Below are 19,849 nucleotides of genomic sequence, written 5' to 3'. Positions count from 1 at the left end.
TGTCACCAAGGCTAGTCGCCTTGGTGACTCAACATCGCTCCATCTGCAAAATGACAAAATGAGAGGGCCAGGCAGTGACACACCTGGTTAAGCACACATAGCACTAAGCGCAAAGATCCAGGTCTGAGCTTCCTCTCCCCACCTGCAGGGGAGATGCTTCACAAGTAGTGAAGCAGGGCTGCAGGTGTCTCTCTTTCTCTCTCCTTCTCTGTCTCCTCCTTCCCTCTCAATTTCTCTCTTGTCATATCCAATACAATGGAAAACAAAAATGGCTGTCAGGAGCAGTGGATTCATAGTGCCGGCACTGAGCCCATAGATAACCCCAGTGGCAAAAAAAAAAAGAGAGAGAAAGAAAGAAAGAAGACAAAATGACAGGGGTTGGGTTAGACCGTGCTTAAGCACCCTTCTGGATAAGAGTTGGGTACTAGTCATTAGTAGAACTTCACCCAGGTGTCGGATATTTCAGGAGAGCAGACAGTACCCAGGGCCCAGGGCCCAGTCAGTGGGGAGAGGCACCCTTTAATCATGGGAGGCTGGCCAGGACTGGACCCAGCTCAGCCTGTGACTCAGACTCCCAGCAGCCCCTGCACCACCAGGGAGATTTCAGAGACACTTAGCTCAGGTGGTTCTTTGTTTGGGAACTTTATCTTGAGGGCTGAAATGAATGGGCTGCTGAGAGGGCAAGTGTTAGGAGCACAGAGACCCTAACAGAGAGGGAGAAGGAGACTTCACATTAAGGTGTGGACTGAGGGTGCAGAAAGAGGAGAAATGAATTCAGAAGTCAGAAAGAGTGGTGGAGATGCATGGGGGACTCCTGCAAGCTGCCAACATCCTCAGGAAGAGACGCCTGTAGCCATGTTTCATCACTCGCGAAACTTTCCCCAGTGGTGGCTTGAACCTACATCCTTGCATGTGGTAATGTGTACGCTCAACTTGATGTGCTATGGCCCAGTCCCAAAATTGTTTTACTGATGAATCAAGGAAAAAAGGGAACAGATAAGCTTTGGCCACTCTAGATCAAGGTGTTATTTATTTATTTATTTATTTATTTATTTATTTATTTATTTTTAACATTAGCTCAGACCTTCTGAATCTGGTATAGCCCTGTTAACAACAGAAGTAACTAAAATGCATTGACCACTGTCATGGTCTGAACTTTAGGCTAAGCAATTTGTGCAGGAAGACATGAGTGCAGGCAGGATGAACAGCTGGGATCGTGTCATTAGAGTGGGCAGCTTTGGCAAACCCAAGCCTAGCAAACCCTTGCCACCTTCCACCTTGATGTCCCAGAGCAGACCTTTGTCATGTGTGTTGGCAATCCAGTTGGGAGAAGAAAATGTTCATCTTCAAGGGAATCTGATGGCAGTGGCTGGGAGCTCCTAATCCCATGGGCCTCTGTCACATAGCTGGTTTCCTTCCAACCTGCAGGCCATGGGCTGTTTCTCTGTGCCAGGGTTGCACTTTTGTGAGCATCCTAGGAACAGTAGGGATGAATAGGGCCCCTTCATCTCTCCCTAGCTCCCAAAACACAAGGACAGGCATAAGGATCCCGGTTCGAGCCCCCGGCTCCCCACTTGCAGGGGAGTCGCTTCACAGGCGGTGAAGCAGGTCTGCAGGTGTCTATCTTTCTCTCCCCCTCTCTGTCTTCCCCTCCTCTCTATTTCTCTCTGTCCTATCCAACAACAACAACATCAGTAACAACAATAATAACTAAAACAACAAGGGCAACAAAAGAGAAAATAAATAAATATAATAAAATTTTAATTAAAAAAATAAAAATAAAATAAAAGGTGCATCACCAAAACCGCTCTGACATTCCACAAGAAACTTAACAAATGCTTCAGCTGAGCTTTTCTTGCTGACAGATGAACAAGGTGAGGTCCATCCAAGTGCAGTGGCTGCAAAGAGAGGAAGCAGAAGATGCCACGGGGGTTCCCTGGCAGCTGTGAGCATTTGTGATGTGGCTGGACTTCACAGAGAGGATTAGTGTCAGGCCAAGGTTTCAGCCTTGGGGAGCTTCCCTGGTGGGGACAGTGGAGGCAGCCTCTGGCTGGGCGAGCTTGAAGCCCAGGGTGACTGCCAGGCAGAGTGGCAGGGAAGGAGAAGGGAGAATCTGCATGGCGGACCCTGCCACATCTAGGAGAAGAGCTGTGCTTCCTGTGCTCTGCTCTGCTGCTTGCCACGCGCCCTGTGGTGACTGGGACAGAGATGACTGAGCAGATGCTATGTGTCCTCTGCCTTGTTGACCCCAGCGGGGACCTGCAGGGGTGAGAGGGCCTGCGATCGCCAGAAGCTGCAGATCGATGCTCTTCTCACTCCATACCCTCTCCCTCAGCCACCATCCACTCCCGCGGTTTCAATTACCGTCCATCCATGCCAGCTGTTCTCCTTCCTCCTTCCCGCCTGCACTTTCAGGCCATCTGACGGGCTGTAGAAAATGCCGATGCCAGGCCCCATCCCAGACATCAGTCAGGACCTCTGGAGTTGAGCCCAGGCCTCAGAATTGTTTAATGTTGTGTATAGTCTGGGTTGAGAACTCCTGGTTCATCCTCTGACCACAGTCATCCCCCCGCCTGGCCCCTTTAATTCCTACCTCTAGTCTCTCTCCCTGGAACATCTCTCCTTGCTTCTTCTTAGGGTAACTCCAATTCACTCTGCCCAATATACATCAATAGCCTCTTCCCTCATCTCCACCTTGAAGTCTGTTTCTCTCAGGACTCCCTGTCTTAGTGAACTTGAACCACTGTGTTGTTTTCGACAGGTTATGTTGTTTTCACCGGGCTAGCTTCACAGGCGGGTAACAGACGACCAGGGACTCATGGTTGAGCTGTAGGCAGTATCTCTTTATTCATGCAGGACGCAGCACAATCTAAGACGAGCTAAGTTAAACTCAAAGTACAGTACTGTATAACTCACAATGCTGTCTTTATATATACTTGCCAAGTAAGGTGTAAACAGGATGTGACATAGAGAGGGTGGAGAGAAAAGTGACTGGTGAAAATCAGAGTGTGACAAAGAGGGGGCAGATTAGGCGAGAATCCTATCACTGAACCACCAATGCCCTGGAGGGAGGGTGGAACTTGTTAACAGTGGTTATGTAAATAGAATGAAGTGGTTATGTAAATAGAATAGTGTTAAGCAGGGGGGATTTAAACCAAATGAAACAGAAGGGGTCTCATGCATACCAACACCACTGCCCATCAGGGCATGACAGAGACCTCAGGACAACCCTGCTCCCCGTCTCTCATCTTTTATTTATTTATTACTGGATAGAGAGGGAAGTGGAAGATAGAGAGAGGGAAACAGAGACACCTGCAGCCGGGCTTCACCACTCATGAAGCTTCCCCCTGCAGGTGGAGTCTAGTTGCTTGTGCACTGAGATTTCTGTGCTTAACCAGGTGCACCACTGCCTGGCCCTCAGTCCTACCTCTCTTGTCTATTTTCTTCATGTTTATATGTCACTCTGTGAAGACTGGACTCAGAAGCTGTAACAGAGAGTACCCAAAATTGGAGTGCCCAGGAAAAATGCAAGTGTGTCTCTTTTTTTATTATTATTGAAATAGGAATGACATAAAAATAAAAAAGAATGAATCCAGGGTCTTATACATGTGTAATACTGCTAAATTGTCTCTTGAATCAGTATTTTTATAGTTATTTTTTCCCTTTATGGGGGGGGTTAATGGTTTATAGTTGACAGTAAAACACAGTAGTTGTTACATATGTGGCATTTCCCAGTTTTCCACATAACACTCTAACTCCCCACCTAGGTCCTCTTCTGCCATCATGTCCCAGGACCTGAACATTCCCCCCTGCCCCAGAATCCTTTACTTTGGTGCAGTACATTAACTCCGTCAGTATTTTTTATAGAGAGACAGAGAAAAAAGAAGAGGAAGGGAGGGATAGAGGGAAGGAGAAAGACAGAGAGAGAGAGACAGACAGACAGAGAGACAGACAGAGAGAAACCAAAGCCCAGCTCCACTATCCATGGGGTTTCATTAGCCCTGCCTGTCCTCAGCACCTTCATGTGGTTCCAGGGGTCAAACCCGGGGCCTACGGCATGGTAAGACCTGCACTCTAGCTGCTGAGCCACTTCCCAGGCTCCCGGTGTGCCTTTCTCTGACATAAATGCTTGTGTAGGCAGTCCAGGGCCACGTGGCCCTGCTTCTTCTCAACCCCCTTTCTTTGCTCTCCTTCATAAGTAGCTTTTTTCCTTATGTCTGAGATTGGCCCCATTCCTTTCAGTGGGGAAGGATAAGGCAGAAGTGACCTGAAGGCACAAGCAACCTCAGAAAAGGACAAGGAATAGGCAGGACACCATGAGAGGCATAAACCGGACACCGTCCACACCACTTGCGCTCACGCACCTCTGAGCTGAAGTGAGTCACAGTCTCACGCTGGTACACAGTGCAGTCTCTTCATTCTCCTCAGATAGACTCCAGCCATCTCCCTGTGCCCTTCCCCTCCTCTGCTCCTTCCACCATCTCTCTGTCCAAAACTTAATCTGCCTCATGAGCTCCAGCAGCCTACTGGTTAGCTTTCCATGCCTTCAAACTGGTTTCCCTCTGCCTCCTGGGTGATGTGACTTCAGTGCGAATGAGACCTGGTCATCTGTGCAGCAGCTGCCCAGGGCTTCTTAGAGGAAAGCCCCAGCGAGTCACAGGGAGGACGCGTAGCTTGCTGCCTAGTTTGAGCACAGGTTATGACACAAAGGAACGTTGTTCAGAGAATAAGTCCTCAGAGTCTTCATCCCAAGGAGAAGCAGATTCCAAGTCCCCCCCCCCTTCTTTTTCTTGTTTCTCTCTGAGTTGATGACTGTGAGTGGAATCTTTGTGGTGATCATCTCACAATATGTGAAAATAAAGGTATCCTACTGCATGTCCTAAACTTAAACAGAGAACAAAATGCATGCCAGTGTGGACAAAATCAAAATACAGGGACCAGGTAATGGTGCACCTGGTTGAAAACATATTGTAGTGCACAAGGACCTGGGTTCAAGTCCCGGTCCCAACCTGCAGGAGCGGGGGGAGTTTTACAAGTGGTGAAGCAGGGCTGTAGGTGTTTCTCTGTCTTTCTCCCTCTCTGACTCCCCCTGACTCTTAATTTCTCTCTGTCTCTATCTAATAATAAGTAAATAAAAATATAATTTAAAAATAAAGAAAAGAATTTTAATACTGGACTTAAATTGTTAATGCACTTCTAATAACTTTTTAAAAAAAATTAAATCACATATAACCTTAGGCTAGGGAGACCAGAAGCAACTGGTCTTGCTATAAGATATAGTTATTTGGTGTAAATAAAGTACTGGACTCTCAAGCATGAGGTCCTGAGTTCAATCCCCAGCTGCACATGTACCAGAGTAATTGATGTCTGGTTCTTTCTCTCTCTCCTATCTTTCTCATGAATAAGTAAATAAAATCTTTTTAAAATATTTTTTTTAAAAAAGGAAGGAAAATCTGGGACTTAGCTTCAAAGTCCAGAAATATTAAAAAAGCATTAAATGAGGTCAGTCATGATAAGGCCTTGTATGGTGCTACAGTAAATCCCCACCGTGGGCTTTTCAAAGTAAATGAAATTTCCAAGTAACTTGACAGCAGGAGTCTTCCTTATTCTCTATAAACCTGTGTTTCTCCCAGTCTTGGAACCCCTGGGCTTTGCTCATTTCCCTTCATGCTTCTTTTGAACCAATTACTTGATAAATGCATCTGTGATCTCAACCAAACGAATGAGACCAGTGCCACATTGACATGTTCCACTTCAGACAATGTCCAGACACTCCAGGGCTGGTATGTCAAGCCTCCAGCTCCCACCTTTTGCTCCCCATAAAGATCTTTGGGTCCACATTCCTAGAGGAATAAAGAATAGGGACACTTCCAATGGAGGGGATGAGACAGAACTCCGGCAGTGGAAACTGTATGGAAGTGTACCCCTCTTATCCCACAATCTTGTTGTTCATTATTAAATTACTAATAAAAAAAAGAAATTGTTGACCCAAAGGATATATATGGTTTTTATAGATGTTAATCTAATTGTATCGGTGACCGTATCAATTTACACTCTGACTATCAAATCCTGTTTCTCTGCTCTAACAAGAATATGTACTCAATCTTTTTTTTTTTTTGCTAGTCTGATTGGCAAAATGTGGGTCTTGTAACTATGAGTGGCATTTCTCCTGCCACTAATAAAATTTGGTTTTCGTATAAAAAAGAAAGAAAAGAAATTCTTCCACAGAGTGCATTAGATCCTTCCACAAAGTGCAGCAATCATAGTCATTTGGAGGTGGGGGTGGTGCACTTGGGGCCTCACACATCAGCATGCCAAGGACCTGGGCTCTAGCTCCCATCCCCATCTGCAGGAAGGGCACTTCATATGTGGTAAAGCATGGCTGCAGGTGTTTCTCTGTCTCTCTCCCTCCCTTCTCCTTCCCTCTCAATTGCTACCTGTCTCCATCAAGTAATAAATAAATCACCAAAACTATTTAGAAAAAAATAAAGATGCGGTTAACAAAGAGGAAAGACCCAGGCCCTTGACTGGTTCCTGAATCCTTTACCATACAACCTCACTCTGCCCACCACCAAGTCAGGTCTGCCCCTCTTGCTGCCTGTTCTCCAGAAATCTGACAGGAGATGACTCTCTCTCAGGTGACGGCCTTTACTCTTGTTGGTGTGTTTGCTTTCTTACAATAGAGACAGAAAGGCAGAGAGAGAGAAAAAATGAAAGAGACCACAGCACCAAAGATTTCTTTAGTGCAGTACAGAGGACTTGAACCCGGGTTGTGCACAGGGCCAAGCCGGTCACTCTCTCAGCAAGCTGCTGCAGGGGGCCAGCCTTTGCTCTTGCCCTCTCTGCTGCCACACTGCCTCCCCAAGGCCGCCTGCACTCCCAGCCTGCCCCACTCTCCATGAGCTTAAAGATGAGTGAACAGGCTTCTTTGTGAGCCTCCCTGCCCTTTGAACGAGACCAAATCACCCATCACACCAGCTCCAAAAGCACAGAGCCTTGAGCTTTGATTCTAGCACTGCCAGCTGTACTGCGCTGCCCATTCGATCACTGCCCAGGACCTGTGCCCTCGGACTGGAAGCTCCAGGAGGGCCAGAACCGCTGCAGCTGCAGTGCGCACATGGCATCACTCCCATCAGAGGGCAGGAACACTGCCGCTGCAGTGCCCACGTGGCGTCACTCCCATCAGAGGGCAGGAACACTGCAGCTGTAGTGCCCAAATGGCATCACTTCCATCAGAGCTCAAGGCTCCGTGGTGAGGAGAGTTGATGTGGAAAGGAGGCCGTGGGTTTCTGGCTCACCCTCGAAGCAAGTGTGGCAGCAGCCAGGAGCACAGGGCACAGGGAGCGGTGCAGACTGAGGCGGACTAGGAGCTGTTGGAAACACTGTGTTGGGGGCACAAAGTAAACTGCTATGCACAGGGATTTCAGCCTTTAAATAATCCACTGACATTGAATTCCCCCCCCTTGGCAGGGGGAGCTGCAGCTCCCAAGTTTACTATAGGTCAGGTTCCCCTTTTGGTGGCCGTGGAGATCCTGGCCTTGTGCCTGGCTGGAGTCGGGGGAGGAAGTGACAGAGCTCACGCCTACAAATCTCACTACTGAGTTCTGTTTGTCAAAGAACCTGTTCAGAGTCATGTAGACTGTGTGTGTGAGTGTGTGTGTGTGTGTGTGTGTGTGTGAGAGAGAGAGAGAGAGAGAGAGAGAGAGAGTTCTGAGCAACCAGCATGATGATACGGAAGGGCAGGAATTCACGCTTGCCCACCTGCTTGGGTGGGCACCTCACACCACACTGGCTCAGCACATGCATGAGAATATCTACAGAATGTCAGGGCTCTGGGGGTCTCTGGTGCTCTTGCCATAGTGACAGAGGAGTGGCAGTGACGGCTACTGCTTACAGCTTAGTCACTCACATCACATGCCACTATAGGCACTGTGTATATATATATATATTCATATATTTATTCTTTTAAACACCAGGGTTATCACTGGGACTTGGTGCCTGCACAGCTCTACGATTCCTGGTAGCCCTTCCTTTCTCTCTTTCTCTTTCTTTCTTACCCTCTTCCTTTTGATGAGATTAGGTATGGAGAGAGAGAGAGAGAGAGAGAGAGAGAGAAGGAAAGACTCCTGCAGCACTGCTCCTCCACTCAGGAAGCCTCCCCTCTGCAGGTGAGTGCAGGCAGGCACTTGAGCCAGGATCCTCTCGCATGGGGATGTGGGCACTCTAGCAGAAAAGTCTTTTCAGCTCTGGTCCACTGTATCTTTAAGCACATTTACTCTTCACAACAACCATACAGCATAATAATGTCTGAAGTTTTTCATATTTTACAGCTGAGCAAATTGTGGAAACAGAAAATTAAGAGCGAGACTACAAGTCCCGGCTGTACCAGAATAATGGCATAATGGTCATGCAAGGAGACTCTCCTGCCTGAGGCTGTGAAGTCTCGGTTCAGTCTCCTGCAGCACTGAAAGGTGAAGCTGAGTAGTGCTCCGGTTAAAGGGAGAGAAAAAAAGGAAGAGAAAATAGAGCCCTCTGGACATGCTTGCTCCTCCTGGAAGCCCGAAGCAAGCCTGAAGTCTCTCTCAAAGCCGGGATCAGGGGCCCAGAGGTAGCGCAGTGTTAGGCTAAGTGCTCATTCCCTACAAGAGAGCATCCTCTGCCCTCCCTCGGAGATTTTCTTGAGGCCTTTCTGTCAGCCCCCGACCATCCTCCTGCTAGCCCTTAGTCCTCTAGGGCTCAAATACACAGCCACACGCCTACTCTGGGGACTTGAAGGCAAGATAAAGAATCTCCAGAGCCCAAAGGCTTCTGCAGCCTGCGCCTGAATGGGAGCAGAGAGCACAGCTAAGCCTGGTGCTCTGCCAGCCCTGGCAGCTGGAGGGCCAGCTGTAATGGGATTAGGGCTGGCCGTGCCCGCCCCCATGCATGCCACCTCAACCCCCCCTTCTCCCCAGGCATCCTGCTTGGGATGCAGCCCATGGTTCTACCTACCCAGCCAGCCTCATTGTTTCCGCCAGCCCCAGTGCCTAGCAACCCTCACAGGGGAGCCCTTTCCCACCAATGTCCTGGCCCCTCGCCCTGCCCCTCTGCTCTGAGCACTGCCAGCACTTTCAGAGCCAGCTGGTCGCACCAGATCTTCCCAGCATCCGATTCCAAAAGCCTCTTGTGCAATGCCTAGGTCCTCTTAGGGATCGTTTTCTGTGATTCCAGGGTCCTGTTGTGGAATCCTCCGTGTCCTGAAGTGGGCCCAGGAATCCGTGTCTTCTAGAATTCTGGGGTTTTAGGACTCATATCTCAGACCACTGAGTTGCATTGTAGAATCTGGTGATTATATACCAGAGGGTTCTATGGCTTCTGAAGCAGAATCTGAAATCATAGCTCAGGGTGACAGGGACAAAAGGATAATGAGGGGAGCCTGGAAGGTGGCATCCTGCATAAAGTGTCGAATTCTCAAGCATGAGGTCCTGAGCTCAAACTCCAACATCCCAAGTGTCAGTGTGACACTCTGGTTCTCCGTCTCCCCTCTCCCACTAAATAAATAAATGTCAGAGAAGGCAATGAGGACATGGAAGACACTTTTGTATTCTCAGTGAGTTAGAGATGACACCACTCTTAGGGAGGAAGGCAGGTGGGGATGCTCACTGACTCAATAAACCTGACCCAACAAGTATTAGAAACAGAACAAGGACTAAGAGGAAGCCTGCCCTCAAGCAGCTTGCATCTTCTTTGGGAAGACAGATATATATATATATATATCTGTCTTCCCAAAGAATACTTCCCAATAAATACTATATATATATATATATATATATATATATAGTATTTATTTATTTTATTATTGGATAGAGACAGAAAGAAATTGAGAGGGTAAGAGGAGGTAGAGAGGGAAAGAGACAGAGAGAGACCTGCAGCCCAACTTCACCACTTGTGAAGCTTTCCCCTTACAGGTGGGGACGAGGGGCTTGAACCTGGGACCTCGTGCACTGTAGTGTGAGCGCTTAACCAGGTGCGCCACCGCCTGGCCCCCTAAGGGAAGACAGATATTAATCAAAGAGTCTGGGACAGGTCAAGTAGTACTATGCCACAAAGAAAGTGAACAAAGAGGGGCCAGGTGGTAGTGCACCTGATTAAGCACTCACATTACAGTACAATGACCCAGGCTCAAGCCCCTGGTCCCCATCTGCAGGCGGAAAGCTTCACAAGTGGTGAAGCAGGGTTGCAGCTGTCTTTCTGTCTTTCTCCCTCTCTATCTCTCCATACCCTCTTAATTTCTGTCTGTATGCAATAATAAATGAACACAAATATTTTTTTTTAAAAAAAGAGAATGAACAAAGACTAGTTCTCACTTCATCATTTACTGTCCTGTGGCTTTAACTTATTCACTCATTAAAGATGCACAAGAGGTCAGGTGGTGGTGCACTTGGTTGAGTGCACATGTTACAAAGAGCAAGGACCAGGGTTCAAGCCCCCGGTCCCCACCTGCACGGGGACAGCTTTCTGAGTGGTGAAGTAGGTCTGCGGGAGTCTTTTCCCCCTCTATCTCTCCCTTTCTCTCAATTTCTGGTTGTCTCTATCCAATAAATGAAAGATAATGAAACAAAATAAAATAACGCACAAGAATGCTAACCATGCCATTCATTGTTCAGTCTTGCTTGATAGATGAAAGAACTGGTAGCTTTTTTTTTTCTTTCTCTATTTTATTGGATAGGACAGGATAGAGAGAAATTGAGAGGGGAGGAGTAGAGAGAGGGGGAGAAAAATAAACACCTGCTGATCTGCTTCACTGCTTGTGAAGTGACCCCCCTTGCAGATGGGGAGCTGGTGGGGGACTCAAACCGGATTCCTTACACTTCGTACTGTGTGTGTTTAACCTGGTGCACCACTGCCTGACCCACAGGTTTCACAAGTTGGCAATCAAGACAGATGGAGAAGGCAGGTGGTGGTGCATGCATGGCACACCTGGCTGAGTGCGTGCTACAATGCACAAGGACCCACCTTCAGACCCAGCCTTATCAGTCCCCCACTCCCTCCTCCCTTTCCCTGCATGATGACAGTGGCTAAGCAAGGCTCTTATAGACAGACCCCGTGATGCTACTTGCCTCTGCTGCTTAAACACATTATTTCATCGTCTGTGCTTAAGTTCTTTCACCTAGGGGTCAGCTTCCCACCTATGCGCCTGCCTCCTGAGCTAAGGGTCTGTTGCTCTAGGGTGATAGACGTGTGTGACGTGTCACAGGACAACAGAAGCCTGCTATGTGGACCCCATCCTGCTGGCTCCCACGCCAGCAGCTGAGTCCCAGGGCGTTCCTTATAGACAGTGCTCCCACCAGTCACGGTGGCAAAGGATTGTGCCATCAGCTGCCAACCTGCTCCCAAAGTTGGTCGTCAAGGCAGCTTCTATTTGCCCTACTTTTAATATGATTATCAGCATTGTTTGCACGGCACCAAGTCGAGGCTCAGCCTGTCACAGGCCGCCTATTATCCTGAGCTGCTTCTTTGGGAACAGCTGGATCCACGCCTCCTGCAGGCTGCCTCCTCCCACGTGAATTATCTCTAATTTCCACACCTCTGTGCTGACTGAGGCCCTGTCTGAGCCAAGACATGTGCTGGACCAGGTCACAGTGTTATTCTCAAAGACAACAAGGAAGCTGGAGACGGAGCAAACCGATTGTTGCTTGTCAGCACGTTTCTTATCAGATTGGGAATGAAACCCCTGGCCTGGGTGGCTCTCTCGCTTTTTCTCTAAGATCGAGAAGGAGAGGCAGAGATTCAGTGAGAGAGTGAAAAAGCCCAGAGCACTGCAGCTGCCTTTAAAATGCAGTGGGGGCCAGACCCCAACCTGGCTCACTTACGTGGCAAAGCAGCACGCTGTCCTAGGGAGCTGTCTCACCAGCCCTGTTGTGCTGGTCTATCCGAGGGCTTGCTCCGTTCAGGCTGGAACCCAGCGAGAGCTTCTGCGATTCGGATTGTCCTCACCAAGCAATTCTGGTTCTCCTTGAGCATGAGCTTTGCCAATTCCCTTCCGGCATCTGTGGCCGGGGGTAGATTACTTACTTAATGGTTCTGCAAAGAGACTCTCACGCCTGAGGATCCAAAGTCCCAGGTTCAATCCCCCACACCACCATCAGCCAGAGCTGAGCAGGATTCTGGTTAAAAAAATTAAAATAAAACAAACTGGGGTGGGGGGTGGGGGTGGGTAGTGGCATCCCCAGTTAAGTGTACATAGTACTAAGAGTAGGGACCTGTGAAAGGGTCTGGGTTCAAGCCCATGCTCCCCACCTGCAGTGGGGACACTTCATAAGCAGGTGTCTATCTTCTCTCTCTCTCTCTCTCTCTCTCTCTCCCTCTCTATCTTTCCCTCATCTCTTAATTTCTCTCAGTCCTATCCAACATAATGGAAAAAATGGCCACCAGAAGCAGTGAATTCATAGTGCTAGCACCAAGCCCCAGTGATAGCCCTGGAAGCAAGTCATCATCATCAGACTGGGCATCCGTAAGATGTCAACACCCCCCCCCCCACACACACACAGACACACAAACACAGGCACACTCGTCACCCAAATGTGGCAACAGTGCCCAAAAAATCAATTTCAAGTCAAAGTCTCCAGTTTGAACTTCAAACCAATCAACCCATCACCCCTCTGCACGGCTGGGAATGGTTTCTCCCCCAAAGACTCCCTGGGTTACCTCTTATTCTTCCTCTCTCAGGAGGGAGGCTGGAGGGTCTCCTCAGCAGTCTTTACCGACCTTGAGGTACTCAGTGCCTTTCCACAAGACAGCCAGCCAGCCAGCCAGGCGGACAGCAGCTGAAAAATACGGATTTTAATTCAATTCTCTGGGATGTGGCTGAGGGAGATGAATGCCAGGCTGCCCTACCCGGCGTTCATCTCTAAATGAATTCATCATCCTCCACAGCTCCTGCCCCCACCCACCGAACCACCCAGCCCTCACTTGTTGCCCAGGCAAGAACAACAGTACCTGTTCACTGCATGTGTTGGAGATAATTGGCATTTAGGGATCCCTTGGCTTCGGCCAGTACTTCTCAATGCTCCTGGTGCTGCAGAAACCCTGGAAGCTTTATTTTTTTAGCCTTGTTTATTTATTTGTGTGTGTGTGTGTGTGTGTGTGTGTGTGTGTGAGAGAGAGAGAGAGAGAGAGAGAGAGAGATTTAGAGTATGACCCTGGCACATGCTCTGTGTGGGATCAAACTTGGGACCTTGTGCTTGAGTCAGTACTTTATCCACTGGGTCACCTCTGGGCCACCCTGGAGAGCTTTCAAAGCTTTGTCAACACCCAGGTCTCACTGCCTGAAGTCATTAGACAATGTATTGTAAGACTTGGACAAGAATAGCCTTTTTTTTTTTTTTTGCCTTTAGGGTTATTGATGGAGCTCCATGCCAGCACTACAAATCCACCACACCCAGTGGCCTTTTTTTTTTTTCGTTCCCACTTTCTTTCTTTGTGGGGGATTAATGTTTTACATTTGACAGTGAGTACAATAGTTTGTACATGCATGACATTTCTCAGTTTTCCATATAACAATACAACCCCCACTAGGTCCTTGTCCCGTGGCCATTTTTTCCTCTTCCCCCATTTTATTTGATAGGATAGAGAGAAATTGAGAGAGGAGAAGGAAAGAGAAGAGAGACACTTGCAGATCTGCTTCACCACTTGTGAAGCATCCCTGCTGCAGGTGGGGAGTGGGGGCTCGAACCCGGGCCTTTGTGTGTCCTTGCACATAGCACTATGTGTGCTTAACAGGATGCACTAGTACCACCAAGCTGCAGATGCTGCCAAGACTTCATCCTGACCTCCCTGGGCAGAGGCCCTCACCCATGTGTCCTGGACCCTCCCCTCCCCAGAGCCCTGCCCCACTAGGGACAGACAGACACAGGCTGGGGGTGTGGATCCACCTGCCAACACCCATGTCCAGTGGAGAAGCAATGACAGAAGCCAGAACTCCCACCTTCTGCATCCCAAAAAGAATTTTGGTTCCTATTCTCAGTGGGGGAGAAATGTTAGGGAAAGAGGACTAGAGAACTCTGGACCAGAACTCCATCAGGAGCCTGAGAGAGAAGAGGAAAAAAGGAGGGACATTCAGAAATAGTAATAGGTGGAGGTGTGACTTGGGAAGGAAGAGAAAATGGGGTCACAGAAAACAAAAAGGCAAGTACATACGAATGTAGACAGATAGTCGCAGGAATAGCAGTCAGCCCACATCTGCACGTTTAGGAGAACTGCTGTAGCTCCCAATGGAGAAAATGGGGAGACGGAACTTTGGTGGTGGGAACAGTGTGGAGTTATACCCCTGTCATCTTTTAATTTTGTAAATTAATATTAATTCCTAATAAGATTTTTAACAAAGCATATATGCATATTTGTCTGATAAGAAACTGGATGTCCCTGGGTAAGTGCCAGGACCCCTCTGGGCTAAGGCCTCCACCCACCCACAGAGAAGAGCGTGAACCATCCCCACCACCCCATGCCCATGCTGGGCCCAGCTCTGATGGCTCTTGTTCTCTTCCTACCTCCCCCAGGCTGGAACTAGAATCCCAAGAGGGTTGCTAGCCAGGAGAGCACCGTGGAGAGCATTCAAGAGGCATATCCTCCGCTCCCCTCGCCCCCAACACACACACACAGGACCAGCTAGAACAGAGACACCCCCATTGTGGATGAGCTTGAGCTTGGTGCCCAGAACAGGAGCTGGGTTTCGGCTCCCACCTGCCCCTGGGCCTACTTCCTTTGTGTCCTGGTGCCCTGTGTGTCCACAGGGTACCTGGAGCCTCTCCTGACCCCTCCCTGTCACAGAAGAGGGTTCTGTGGCAAAGAGAGAATGTGACTAGGTTCCTCCCTTCCTAATGGACTGCACAGGCAGAGAGGAAAGCACACTCATGCCAAGTACCATGCCAGCGTGCTTCCTGCCCATACCCGCACCTGCATCTGGGGACACCGAGGAGAAAGAAGGGACGCAGGGCACAGAGTGGGGTCTGGAGAACTATGAGTGGTTTTTAGTGAGCTATTTCTTTTTCAGAGAGACAGGGAAGGGGCTAGGCAGTGACATACCCGGTTAAGCACACATAGTACTAAACACTAAGCACTAAGCAAAAGGACCTGCACTAGGATCTGGGTCCAAGCTGCCGGCTCCCCACCTGCAGGGTCAGGCAGAAGGGCTTCACAAGTGGTGAAGCAGGTCTACAGGTGTCTCTCTTGCTCCCTCTCTCTCCCTCCTCTCTCAATTTCTCTCTGTCCTATCCAATAAAATAGGGGGGGAAAGGCTGCCAGCAGCAGTGGATTCATAGTGCCTGCACTGAGCCACGGCAGAAACCCTGGAGGCAAAGAGAGTGTGAAAGAGACTATAGCATTGAAGCTTCCTGGAGGGTGGGGGTCTTGCATATGGGAGAACGGCACACTATCCAAATGAGCGATTTCTCCAGCCTGAGGACTCTGTGTAGACAAGGAGATACATGGGCCGTCAGATGCAGAGCCTCAAGGCAGAAGGAGCTCCCTCTGGGAGGGCTGGCTGCTGACCTACCAGCCAGGGGGGGCTGGCCTGCAGTCAGGACTCTGACTTCCACCCTTAGCACTCAGAGCTCCCCAGGCCGTGCACTCTGAGTTCCCCTCCTGACTGGTGGACTTGGACTTGGCAGGTGCCCTCCCCTTGGTTCTCACTGGGATTCTAGATGTGTTCTCAGTTCAGAGAGCTCTTTCACACAGAGCACCTCATTTGATCTTCAAAACCCCTGGGGTGGATGGAGGGAGCTGCTGACAGAACAGCCAGGAATGTCTGACTGCTTCTTCTTCTTCTTCTTCTTTTTTTTTTGCTTCCAAGGTTGTCGCTGGGGCCTGTAGCTCAAATCCTGCTCCTGGAGGCCATTTTTCCCTTTTGTTGCCTTTGTTGTTTATCATTGTTGATGTTCTTATTGTTGCTGTCATTGCTATTATTGTTGTTCGATAGGACAGGGAGAAACCACAAGAGGAGGGGAAGACAGAGAGGGGAGAGAAAGACACCTGCAGACCTGCTTCACTGCTTGTGAAGTGACCCCCCTGCAGGTGGGGAGCCGGGGGCTCGAACCGGGATCCTTGGGCTTTGCGCCATGCGAGTTTAACCTGGTGTGCCACCACCCAGCCCCCTCTGACTTGCTTCTTACTTGTTGTCTGGCTCTTCATGAATATACAGAAGGATGGCCACTCTCCTCCTTCAGGGAGCTTTCCTGGACAGAAGGCAAGATAAGTCCTGCAGACTCATGAAACATACACCAATGGGGGCCAGTGTCCACAGCATTGTACAAAGAAATCATTAACTTGTAGGGATCTCCCACAGTCTCCAGTATGGACTCCTGCTCCCTCCTCCAGCCTGCTTCCCCTCAGTCAGACTAAAGTCCTCAAGTCAAGAGTCAACCATCTTCTTCCTTCCTGAAGTTTCCTCAACCAGGTGTCACATAGGAGCTTGGGCCCACTGGGAGGATGACCGAGAGCTGGTTTGAATGGGGAAAGGTTCTGGCTCTGCAGAACCTTCTGCCTGGGTGGCTATGTCTGTACCCAAGCAGGGCAGAGGCGGGAGAGAGCTGCTGTGGGCAGAAGGTTAACTCGGCAGTAGAAGGGCAACCATCGTCAGGCTTTCGCTCCACCACCACATCTGCGAGCTTTTGAACTATTGTTGAGTGCTTCTTGTGAAGCCTCCATTTACCCAGTTGTACCGGAAGGAAATTGAGTGGGAACTACATTCAACAAGAGCAGTCTATTTTTTAACAGAGACAGAGACAGAGACCACAGAACGGAAACTCCCTGCAATGCAGTGGGGGCTGTGCTCAAACCTTAAGTGAGCACATGGCAATGCAGCACAGCTGCGCACTGTCCAAGGGAGCTGTTCCCTCGGCCCTGGCAGAAGTCTAGTTTATTCGTCAATAAATAAATAAAATCAGAGACAAGCATCTGAAAAGGTATGTGCACTCTTCTTGGTCAGTGCTGCTACTGAGACTCCAGGGTGCACACAAGTGAAGAGGCAGAAACTCAAGAGACCTGTCACTTTAAGATGCATCTAGAAGCCAGAGAGAGAAGAGGGAAGAAGGAAGGACAGTCACAGGTAGAAATAGGTGGAGGTGAGACTTAGGAAGAGAAGTGGTCGGGGAGGTGGCGCAGTGGTAAAGCTTTGGACTCTTGAACATGAGGTCCCCAAGTTGGATCCCTGGCAGCACATGTGCCAGAGTGATGTCTGGTTCTTTCTCTCTCCTCCTATCTTTCTCATAAATAAATAATAATAAAAAAAAAATCTTAAAAAAAAAAAAAAGAAAGGAAGAGAAGGCAGGACCATACAAAATGGGCAAACAGATATAAATATAGACAGATAGTCTTAATAGTGGGTCTCTATCTGTGACCTTGAGAGGACTACTGCAGTTTCCACTGAAGGGAATGGGCCAACTCTGGAGGTGGGAATGGTGTGCAACTGGACCCGTTATCCCATAGTTTTGTAAATCAGTATTAAATCACTAATTAAAAAAAATACATTAAAAAGCTCCCCCTCTCTCCTGGCCAAAGAGGCGAACTCCAGGGGCCCCATTTGAATACACTCTGGCAGGCACCCTGAGGCTCTGTGGGTTGTGGAGACTAAGAACTCAAAGGGATTTGGACCTTCCTGGAGGAGGGGGCACAGAGTGTAACGGAGATTTGTGAGGACTTGAGCAGGAAAAAGACAGAGAGGCATGGGGGGGGGGGGGGGCGGCTGCTAAGGGGGGTAGGGTGAAAGGAAGATGAGTGAGCCGCAGGGAAGCCCCAGACAGTGGATAACATGATCTCTGCCTTTTCTCAGGCACCCCCATGCCCCCCATGGCCCCCATGGGCCCCATGGCCCCCATGCCCCGTGGTGAGCGCCAGGAGGGGCTCTGGGGAGGCGGGGTCCCAGCACCCCCAGGGCGGAGTGGCCGCTGCCCCAGCTGCGGGGAGGGGCTGCGGGGAGGGTGGTCGCTGCCCCAGCTGCGGGGACAGGGGCTGCGGGGAGGGTGGTCGCTGCCCCAGCTGCGGGGAGGGGCTGCAGGGAGGGTGGTCGCTGCCCCAGCTGCGGGGAGGGGCTGCAGGGAGGGTGGTCGCTGCCCCAACTGCGGGGAGGGGCTGCGGGGAGGGTGGTCGCTGCCCCAGCTGCGGGGACAGGGGCTGCGGGGAGGGTGGTCGCTGCCCCAGCTGCGGGGACAGGGGCTGCGGGGAGGGTGGTCGCTGCCCCAGCTGCGGGGAGGGGCTGCGGGGAGGGTGGTCGCTGCCCCAACTGCGGGGAGGGGCTGCGGGGAGGGTGGTCGCTGCCCCAGCTGCGGGGACAGGGGCTGCGGGGAGGGTGGTCGCTGCCCCAGCTGCGGGGGCGGGGTGGGCAGGGGTGGGGCGGGGCGGCTCCGGGACCGACCCGGCTGGGGCTGGCGGGCCGCCGGGGGGCGCGCGACGCGGGGCGGTGCTGCGGGGAGGCGGCGGCGGGAGGCGGCCCAGTGCGCACACGGCTCGCGGGCGGGGACCGCGGACCCCTCGGCTCGGCTCCCGGGCGGCGCTCGTCCCGCCGGCAGGTAAGGCGGCCCCCACCCGCCTCCAGGACCTCGCGGCCCGCGCCCTCGGTCTGCGGCCTCCGCGCCCGGCCGAGCCCGGCGACCCCGCGAAGCCCCCGGCCCGCGCCGGCCCGTCGCCGCACCTCCGCCGCGGGGCTGGGACCCGACTCGGGGCGCGCGGCGCGCAGGGGTGCGGTCGGCCCAGCTGCCCCTCCTGGGGCCGGAAAGGGGCTCACGGGCTGCCTGAGGGACCCGGGGACCAGACCTGTCCCTGCTCCGAGCAGAGGACGTGCCTACGCGGTCGGGAAGGAGACGTGTGGGGGCTGGGGGACATGGGGACATGGGGCTGGGGGACATGGGGACATGGGGCTGGGGGACATGGGGACATGGGGCTGGGGAACATGGGGGCTGGGGGACATGGGGACATGGGGCTGGGGGACATGGGGACATGGGGACATGGGGCTGGGGGACATGGAGACATGGGGCCTGGGGGACATGGGGCTGTGGAGCCATGGGGGCTGGGTGCAATGGGGGCCGGGGGACATGGGGGCTGGATGCAATGGGGGCCGGGGGACATGGGGGCTGGGCGGCATGGGGACTGGGGGAAATGGGGGCCGGGGGCCATGGGGGGCTGAGGGAAATGGGACTGAGGCCGTGTGGTGGCATGAGGAATGTGTTTCATGGGAGCTGTGGGAACTGGGCTTAGGCTGGACTTTGCTTGGGTCTGGGGGGGACATGGGTTTTTGGCTACCTGGGGTTGTTGGACATGTGTTTGGGACTGAAGGGAGACATGGGGCTGGGCAGACATGTGGTTGGGCCTGTCGGGATTTGGGCTGGAGGACAAGGGCTTCACCACGTTGGGGAGGCGAACCAGCAGTGAGGTAGCTGCAGCATAGAACACTCCATGTCACCCCCTTGTTAACATGTTTCCAGTGTTCAAAAGAGCTCAGTTTCCAGCAGAGCTGAGGGGTCAGATCCAACGCTCAGATGTCCCTTTTGAATAGGGTTAGGGGCCGGGCTATAGGAGAAAGTTGCAGGCCTCTGGGCTGAAATGGGTCCACCGGAGACCCGCTGGTCACCTTACAATATCAGGCTTTTATGGCAGCAGCAGGGAAGGCAAGGGACATCCTCTCTCTCTCTCTCTCTCTCTCTCTCTCTCTTTCTGTGTGTGTTTGGAGGGGGTGGGAGGGGGACCGGAGTGCCAATGGAGAGCCCAGATGCTGAGGGGGAGGGGACATGGGCAGAAGCTGAAGGCATTTCCTCTGGAGTGTCCACTTCAGCAGAGCTCAGGCTCCTCTCCACACACCCCCTCCACCACCGCCCCCCAG

The 19,849-nt window shown here is 51.3% G+C and overlaps 1 protein-coding gene and 1 long non-coding RNA gene across 3 annotated transcripts in view; one reads left to right on the top strand and one right to left on the bottom strand.

Moving 5' to 3' along the window:
- PPP1R17 (protein phosphatase 1 regulatory subunit 17) overlaps positions 1-19,849 on the top strand; it is a 749,123-nt gene that overhangs the window by 72,783 nt on the left and 656,491 nt on the right. The gene's annotated exons all lie outside the window — the stretch shown is intronic.
- LOC132539747 (uncharacterized) lies at positions 1,745-12,871 on the bottom strand. Of its 2 annotated transcripts, none has more exons than XR_009551048.1 (2): positions 12,688-12,871; positions 1,745-2,259 (listed from the first exon to the last, which is right to left on the bottom strand). It is a non-coding gene; the product is annotated as an uncharacterized LOC132539747 (long non-coding RNA). The 2 variants fall into 2 exon arrangements; XR_009551047.1 differs by having other exon boundaries at positions 12,748-12,871.

The sequence above is a fragment of the Erinaceus europaeus genome, chromosome 8 (assembly GCF_950295315.1).
Source record: "Erinaceus europaeus chromosome 8, mEriEur2.1, whole genome shotgun sequence".
In the NCBI taxonomy this organism is placed as follows: Eukaryota; Metazoa; Chordata; class Mammalia; order Eulipotyphla; family Erinaceidae; genus Erinaceus; species Erinaceus europaeus.
The sequence above is the reverse complement of the archived record's forward strand: the minus strand, read 5'-3'. Positions and strand labels throughout refer to the sequence as shown.